A 9,629-nucleotide genomic window follows, 5' to 3' on the forward strand; every position below is an offset into this window, starting at 1 on the left:
GATAATCAAGGTACCCCTCCTGCAAAAGGAAACGGGGTATTATTCCACACTATTGTGGTACCGAAGCCAGACGGCTCGGTGAGACCGATTCTAAATCTAAAATCTTTGAATACAGAGGTTCAAATTCAAGATTGAGTCACTCAGAGCAGTGATTGCGAACCTGGAAGAAGGGGACTACATGATGTCTCGGGACATCAGGGATGCTAACCTTCATGTCAAAAAATTTACCCTTCTCACCAAGGGTACCTCAGGTTATGGTACAGAACTGTCACTATCAGTTCAGACGCTGCCGTAGGGATGGTCCACGGCACCCCGGGTCTTTACTAAAGTAAGGACCGAAATGATGATATTCCTTCGAAGGAAGGGAATTTTAGTTATTCTTTACTTGGACGATTCCCTGATAAGGGTAAGATCCAGGGAACAGTTGGAGGTCAGTGTAGCACTATCTCAGGTAGTGTTGCGGCAGCACGATTGGATTCTCAATATTCCAAAATCGCAGCTGGTTCCGGCGACTTGTCTTCTGTTCCTAGGGATGATCCTGGACACAGTCCAGAAAGAAGGTGTTTCTCCCGGAGGAGAAAGCCAGGGAGTTATCCGAGCTAGTCAGGAACCTCCTAAAACCGAGCCAAGTCTCAGTGCATCAATGCACAAGGGTTCTGTGTAAAAATGGTGGCTTCCTACGAAGCAATCCCATTTGGCAGATTCCACGCAAGGACTTTCCAGTGGGACCTACTGGAAAAATGGTCCGGGTCGCATCTTCAGATGCATCAGCGGATAACCCTGTCGCCAAGGACAGGGGTATCCCTCCTGTGGTGGTTGCAGAGTGCTCATCTTCTAGAGGGCCGCAGATTCGGCATTCAGGACTGGGTCCTGGTGACCACGGATGCCAGCCTGCGAGGCTGGGGAGCAGTCACACAGGGAAGGAATATCCAGGGCTTATGGTCAAGCCTGGAGACATCACTTCACATAAATATCTGAAGCTAAGGGCCATTTACAATGCTCTAAGCTTAGCAAGACCCCTGCTTCAAGGTCAGCCGGTGTTGATCCAGTCGGACAACATTACGGCAGTCACCCACGTAAACAGACAGGGTGCCACAAGAAGCAGGAGGGCAATGGCAGAAGCTGCAAGGATTCTTCGCTGGGCGGAAAACCATGTGATAGCACTGTCAGCAGTATTCATTCCGGGAGTGGACAACTGGGAAGCAGATTTCCTCAGCACGACCTCCACCCGGGAGAGTGGGAACTTCACCCAGAAGTCCTCCACATGATTATAAACCGTTGGGAAAAACTCGACAGGTATTGCGCCAGGTCAAGGGACCCTCAGTCAATAGCTGTAAAGGCTCTGGTAACACCGTGGGTGTACCAATCAGTGTATGGGTTCCCTCCTCTGCCTCTCATACCCAAGGTACTGAGATTGGTAAGATGGAGAGGAGTAAGCACTATATTCGTGGCTCCGGATTGGCCAATAAGGACTTGGTAACCGGAACTTCAAGAGATGCTCACGGAGGATCCGTAGCCTCTACCTCTAAGAAGGGACCTGCTCCAGCAAGGACCCTGTCTGTTCCAAGACTTACCGCGGCTGCGTTTGACGGCATGGCGGTTGAACGCCGGATCCTGAAGGAAAAAAGCATTCCGGATGAAGTCATCCCTATCCTGATCAAAGCCAGGAAGGATGTAACCGCAAAACATTATCACCGCATTTGGCGAAAATATGTTGCGTGGTGCGAGGCCAGTAAGGCCCGACGGAGGAAATTCGACGATTCCTACATTTCCTGCAAACAGGAGTGTCTATGGGCCTGAAATTGGGGTCCATTAAGGTTCAAATTTCGGCTCTGTCAATTTTCTTCCAAAAAGAACTAGCTTCAGTCCCTGAAGTTCAGACGTTTGTAAAAGGAGTACTGCATATACAGTCTCCTTTGGTGCCTTCAGTGGCACCTTGGGATCTCAATGTAGTTTTTGGGTCCCAAAAGTCACATTGGTTTGACCCACTTAAATCTATGGAGTTAAAATATCTCACAGGAAAAGTGGTCATGCTGTTGGCTCTGCCCTGGGCCAGGCGCGTGTCAGAATTGGCGGCTTTATCCTGTAAAAGCCCTTATCTGATTTTCCATTCGGACAGGGCGGAATTGAGGACTCGTCCTCAGTTTCTCCCTAAGGTGGTTTCAGCGTCCACCTGAACCAACCTATTGTGGTGCCTGCGGCTACTAGGGACTTGGAGGACTCCAAGTTGCTAGACGTTGTCAAGGCCGGAAAATATATGTTTCCAGGACGGCTGGAGTCAGAAAATCTGACTCGCTGTTCATCCTGTATGCACCCAACAAGCTGGGTGCTCCTGCTTCTAAGCAGACGATTGCTCGTTGGATTTGTAGTACAATTCAGCTTGCACACTCTGTGGCAGGCCTGCCACAGCCAAAATCTGTTAAAGCCCATTCCACAAGGAAAGTGGGCTCATCTTGGGCGGCTGCCCGAGGGGTCTCGGCTTTACAACTTTGCCGAGCAGCTACTTAGTCAGGGGCAAACACGTTTGCTAAATTCTACAAATTTGATACCCTGGCTGAGGAGGACCTGGAGTTCTCTCATTCGGTGCTGCAGAGTCATCCGCACTCTCCCGCCCGTTTGGGAGCTTTGGTATAATCCCCATGGTCCTTACGGAGTCCCAGCATCCACTTAGGACGTCAGAGAAAATAAGAATTTACTTACTGATAATTCTATTTCTCGTAGTCCGTAGTGGATGCTGGGCGCCCATCCCAAGTGCGGATTGTCTGCAATACTTGTATATAGTTATTGTTACAATAACATCGGGTTGTTTTTGTGAGCCATCTTTCAGAGGCTCCTACGTTTTATCATACTGTTAACTGGGTTCAGATCACAAGTTGTATGGTGTGATTGGTGTGGCTGGTATGAGTCTTACCCGGGATTCAAAATCCTTCCTTATTATGTACGCTCGTCCGGGCACAGTATCCTAACTGAGGCTTGGAGGAGGGTCATAGGGGGAGGAGCCAGTGCACACCACCTGATCCTAAAGCTTTACTTTTGTGCCCTGTCTCCTGCGGAGCCGCTATTCCCCATGGTCCTTACGGAGTCCCAGCATCCACTACGGACTACGAGAAATAGAATTATCGGTAAGTAAATTCTTATTTTATACATTACAGCAGACAGCGTCCCCCTTTTTACACATTACAGCAGTCTCCCTTTTAACACATTGCGGCAGCCAGTCCCCCTTTTTACACATTGCGGCAGACAGCGTCCCCTTTTTTACACATTACAGCAGACAGCGTCCCCGTTTTTACACATTACGGCAGACGGTGTCCCCCTTTATACACATTGCGGCAGCCAGTCCCCCTTTTTACACATTACGGCAGCCAGTCCCCCTTTTTACACATTGCGGCAGCCAGTCCCCCTTTTTACACATTGCGGCAGCCAGTCCCCATTTTTACACATTGCGGCAGCCAGTCCCCCTTTTTACACATTGCGGCAGGCAGGCCCCCTTTTTACACATTGCGGCAGCCAGTCCCCCTTTTACACATTGCGGCAGCCAGACCCCCTTTTTACACATTGCGGCAGCCAGTCCCCTATTTACACATTGCGGCAGCCAGTCCCCTATTTACACATTGCGGCAGCCAGTCCCCCTTTTTACACATTGCGGCAGCCAGTCCCCCTTTTTACACATTATGGCAGACGGTGTCCCCCTGAGAGAGAGAGATACATACTTACCATCTCCCCACTGACAGGCTCCTCGTGCAGCTCCCTCGGTGCAGGCAGGTGAGAAGGAGGAGGAGGGAGGGGGACTGGAGCCGCAGCAGCGCTATTTCATTGGTAGTAAGCGCCCCTGCAGCATCCCCCTCTCCTTCCGTATTGGCTGCCCGGCGCTGCTGTGGATGCTGGGATGGAGGAACCGCATCCCAGCATCCACAGCAGCGCCGGGCAGCCAATACGGAAGGAGAGGGGGATGCTGCAGCGGCGCTTACTACCAATTAAATAGCGCTGCTGCGGCTCCAGTCCCCCTCCCTCCTCCTCCCTCTCACCCTCCGGCGCCGTAGCTCTCCTCCACAGCGCGGCTGGGGCGCACGGCGCAGACTTCAGAGGCATGTAATGAGTCAATTTGACTCATTACATGCCGCTGGCCGTGCGCCCTCAGGGCAACTGCGCTGTGTGCCAAACCCACTTGGCACACACGTAGTTACGGCCCTGCTGCTGACACACTCCAGCCACATGAGGTCTAGCATTGTCTTGCATTAGGAGGAACCCAGGGCCAACCGCACCAGCATATGGTCTCACAAGGGGTCTGAGGATCTCATCTCGGTACCTAATGGCAGTCAGGCTACCTCTGGCGAGCACATGGAGGGCTGTGCGACCCCCCAAAGAAATGCCATTACTGACCCACTGCCAAACCGGTCATGCTGGAGAATGTTGCAGGCAGCAGAACGTTCTCCTTGGCGTCTCCAGACTCTGTCACGTCTGTCACGTGTGCTCAATGAGAACCTGCTTTCATCTGTGAAGAGCACATGGCGCCAGTGGCGAATTTGCCAATCTTGGTGTTCTCTGGCAAATGCCAAATGTCCTGCACAGTTTTGGCCCGTAAGCACAACCCCCAACTGTGGACGTCGGGCCCTCATACCACCCTCATGGAGTCTGTTTCTGATCGTTTGAGTAGACACATGCACATTTGTGGCTTGCTGGAGGTCATTTTGCAGGGCTCTGGCAGTGCTCCTCCTGTTCCTCCTTGCACAAAGGCGGAGGTAGCGGTCTAGCTGCTGGGTTGTTGCCCTCCTACGGCCTCCTCCACGTCTCCTGATGTACTGGCCTGTCTCCTGGTAGCGCCTCCATGCTTTGGACACTACGCTGACAGACACAGTAAACCTTCTTGCCACAGCTCGCATTGATGTGCCATCCTGGATGAGCTGCACTACCTGAGCCACTTTTGTGGGTTGTAGACTCCGTCTCATGCTACCACTAGAGTGAAAGCACCGCCAGCTTTCAAAAGTGACCAAAACATCAGCCAGAAAGCATAGGAGCCGAGAAGTGGTCTGTGGTCACCACCTGCAGAACAACTCCTTTATTGGGGGTGTCTTGCTAATTGCCTATAATTTCCACCTGTTGACTATTCCATTTGCACAACAGCATGTGAAATTGATTGTCAATCAGTGTTGCTTCCTAAGTGGACAGTTTGATTTCACAGAAGTGTGATTGCCTTGGAGTTACATTGTGTTGTTTAAGTGTTCCCTTTATTTTTTTGAGCAGTGTATATACACATGCACACTATATAATGCCCCTCAGACCCCGGTCCCTGTACTCATCCTCTCCCATCATGTCTACTGTAACCTCCTGCCATGCTGCTGCTCCTCGCTCTCTCTGTGCACCCTATACAATGACTGAGCCGATAATCGGGCGATCGCCCTGTGTCTTTGTACAGGCATGAGAGTTTTGTCAATAAAACATCCAGAAACGCTCGGCTCCGGTTATCCGATGGGTCAGACTTGCCAGAAGGTCCCGATATCAGGCGATGTCTGCCCGTATTTCCTATGGTTCCTCCTCCATGTGGGCGGACATATGCAAATGAGTGCTGTGTGGCAGAAAATCACTAACTAAAATCACGTAATGGCCTAATACAGAGCTGACGCAAAGGCGATTTTATCTGCAGTGGAGCGTTTTTTTTACCACTGTTCATGCTTATAACTCGCACTGCGCGTGCTCCGTAATGCTCTTCCAACGGCGGATGCTGAGAGGATTTATTTGCAAAGTGATCTTAAGGGACCATTTGTGGCAGTTTGCAACCGTTTCTAGGGCATGTCACAGCTTGCAACTGCAATACTATATGCAGTTCCAATGGTTCCGGTGAGTTACCGCCAACAGCCTGGTTGTGCGACCAGTGGTTGCGTGTTTGTACACAAGCAGCAGTTCTGTGGAAGTCTCAGTACAATTGCTGCCTGCAGCTACAGCATTTACATACATCTCTGAATCAGGCCCAGTATGTGCTGCTGACCGTCCGCTGGCAAAAAAATGAGACAAACTGAAAGCAAGCACGACCCGTTCTTCATTGTTCTCAAAGGGACATGTGGGAGCTCCAATCAGCTATTACATACACTGGAGACATGAACAGTCCAGCATCACTAGCAGGGAGTCTGCTGTCCCAGGGCCTGCCTACTCTCCGGAGACCAGAGGGAGTAGCCTGTCCCGGGAGCAGGCCTTCTGGGAGTATTCTAAGCAGAAGATGTAGAGATAACAGCCCTCACCGAGATTTCCAGGCACACCATCTTGGCCAGTAAGGGGAAAACGCTCTCCCTGTATCGGTATTATTATTATCCTTTATTTCTCCTTCATCCACTAGGGGACACAAGCGTAGTTACAATGGGGAAATAGTAGGCAGTAACTGGGAGCTGGCACTTTAAAACTCAAACACTGTGGCTAGCTCCTCCCCTACTAGGTCCCCCCTCCAAGCCAGTCTTATTTTTTTTTTTTTTGTATAATCAATTTTTATTCAGGATTTTAAAAGACATGAACAAAGAAAGAAAGACACAAATATAATTCCAAATATAGAAACACCTATACGAGTAAAGCTACTATACACAAATCTGATTGTACAAATGCCTGATGAAGTGATAGCAAACCAGCAGAAAAGAGTGAAACCATCAAAGGCAATATATACCCAGTGGGCAGGCACTTAGAGCGGAACACCCGAGGAGCAAGAGATACTCTAATGAAATATCGCAGGGGAATCTTGCTATATCTGCGTAAGGGCTGCAATGCACATCAGCGATAAAAAGTGTTTTCAAACATGTGAAACAAAAAACTAAAAGAAAAGCAAAACAGGAAAGCCGATAGGCATCAGGGATAGGAGCTAGAAGCAGTAGGAAGGAAGAAAAAGAGAGAAAGAAAAAGAATGGGTGGGTAAGAGGTACCACTTAGAAAGCAATGTGAAACAGAGAAATAGGGAAACTAACTACTATCCAAGGGAGTGGCCATGTAGGCCTGGGAAGCCTTGTATTCTAGCCAGGGGGACCACGTGGAATTAAATTCACGAGATTTGCCTATCGATGAGAGGAACAGGTCCTCCATTCTCATGAAGTAATCTAGTTGAGTGAGCCATGTACGACTCGTGGGAGGGAGGTGGGACCTCCACATGGCCGGGATTACAGCCCGCGCTGCGTTACTTAAATGTCGCAGCAAGGAATGTTTGTGTTGGGACACTGGAATATTGGAGTGATTAATAAGCCAGAATGCTGGATCCTGCGGAATTTGAGTCTTAAGAATAACCTGGGAGATGTGCATAACCTCCCGCCCAAAAAGTTGGATCAGCGGGCATGTCCACCAAATATGTAGGAGGGTGCCAGATGGGGAAGAGCAGCGCCAGCAGTGGGCTGATGAGGAGGGATACATAGCATGGAGGAGGGAGGGATGTCTGTACCACCGTGTCACCACTTTATATTGAGTCTCCCTGATCTGGACACAAACAGAACTCGTGTTGGTTTTCAAGATTTTTTTTCCCCAGTCCCTAGGCGACAAGGAAATGCCCAAGTCCCTCTCCCAAGCCACAGCAAAGGATGGAGTAGCGATAGGTCGGTAATGGCATACAATTTTGTACAGGGTGGATATGGCGTGGGTCGGGTCAAGGACAACAACACAGAGGTTCTCAAATAGAGTAAATTCTCTAGCGGCGCTCCGGAGTCTAGAGCCAGTCACCAAGAAGTGTCGTATTTGTAGGAATTTCCAAAAGTCCTGTTGGGGGACGTCCCACCTCTCCCTCAAATCTGAGAATTGTTTGACTCCAGTCGGTGATACCATCTGACGACCCTGAACAGTCCTGCCACAGCCCAACGTGAGAAGTGGGCGGGATTAACACCCGGAACAAAATCAGGGTTGGCCAAAAAGGAGGTCAAGGGGCCAAACTTGGAAGAGATATAAGGAAGTTCCCTTAGTGATTTCCAAGCGGTTAGTGTGCGAGTTATAGTAGGTTGGAGGAGGGGAGCCAGGGGAATATTTCCGTGAATTGCTGCACGTACAGGCATTCTAGCTCCACCCATTGTTTAAGTTTGCGGTTTCTTGTCCAGTCTATAATTCTACTCAAAAGAATGGCATGGTAATAACATTTTATATCAGGAAGTTGAATGCCGCCATTCTCAATTGATTTAGTCAACTGGGAGCGTTTAAGCCTGGGTCTCTTCCTCTGCCAGACAAACTGCTGGATCAAAAGTGAAATAGATCGGAACCAGGACTCTGGGATGCGGATTGGGAGGGCCTGCATTAAATACAATAATTTAGGGAGGGTATTCATCTTAACTATATTTATCCTCCCAAACCAAGAAAGATATTTCATATTCCATCTAGAGTAGTCATTGCGAATCGTTTGTAGAAGAGGTAAATAGTTCAACAGGAACAACTGGGACTCGTTAGCGGACAGCTTAACACCAAGATAAGTTATGTGAGACGATTGCCATAAGAAAGGGAAAGAACGTTTAAGGGCCGTAACGGATTCTGCAGGGGTGGAAATATTAAGAGCGCTGGATTTAGAATAATTCATTTTGAAATTAGAAAGCTGTCCAAAGAGGTCAAGTTCCTTCATTAGGTGCGGTAGGGAGTCAGTGGGATAGGATACTATGGCTAAGAGGTCATCGGCAAATAGGGCTAACTTATATTCACCGTCTCCCACGGCAAAACCCCTGATGGCATGGTTGGCTCGGATAGCTCTAGCCAGCGCTTCAATACATAGCACAAAGATCAATGGAGATAATGGGCAGCCTTGCCTAGTGCTGTTGCTTATGGTAAATGGGTCAGATAAGGTGCCATTTACGTGCACCTTTGCCGTCGGAGAGTCGTAAAGGGCCAGTATCCAAGTAAGTGCATTGAGACCTAAGCCTATATGCTCCAAAAGTGATTTCATACATTTCCAACTGACCCTATCAAATGCCTTTTCGGCGTTGGGAGAGAGTAACATAGTAGGGGTTGAACTCTGGGATGCTAAATGGATGAGGTTGAGGATTTTGGTTGTGTTGTCTTTAGTCTCTCGGCCAACAACAAATCCTACCTGGTCGCTGTGAACTAAGAGAGGGACCAGCGCACTTAATCTATTTGCCAAAATCTTCGCATAGAGTTTGAGATCCACATTTAGGAGGGAAATGGGTCTGTAGCTGGAGCATGCCGAAGGGTCTTTGCCCTACTTCGGTATCATATTAAGGTTGGAATTCTCTTGCACTAGTGCAACATCCGCTCTTTCAGATCTCAGTAGACGTAGGAGGCTAGATCTCTTCTCTGGCCTGTTAAGACCACGTGCGTTGAGGGACAGCACTTTAATCTTCCCTGGGGAACTCATGGTGGGGTGAAGTAGAACGAATTCCCACAAATCTGAAAGTGGACAGAAAGAAGAGGGGGAGAAGGAAGAGCAAGCATGGAAAAAGAGACAAAGAAGAAAGAAATACAAGAACAATGTAATAACATCAGCAAAAGACCCGCAGGAGAGAGACTGAACCGTAACACCGTCAGCCTCCCTACCGGCATGTAGCCAAAGACGGGTTTAATGGGGGGGAGCGGGAGTGAACCGCAACAGGAACCACGGTGAAAAACATGGCTGGAACTGACACAAAAAGAAAGGAAAAATCCTGCAATAAGAAGAATAGCCGGTGGGTGACAAAGGC

The sequence above is a fragment of the Pseudophryne corroboree genome, chromosome 2 (assembly GCF_028390025.1).
Source record: "Pseudophryne corroboree isolate aPseCor3 chromosome 2, aPseCor3.hap2, whole genome shotgun sequence".
NCBI classification, from domain to species: Eukaryota; Metazoa; Chordata; class Amphibia; order Anura; family Myobatrachidae; genus Pseudophryne; species Pseudophryne corroboree.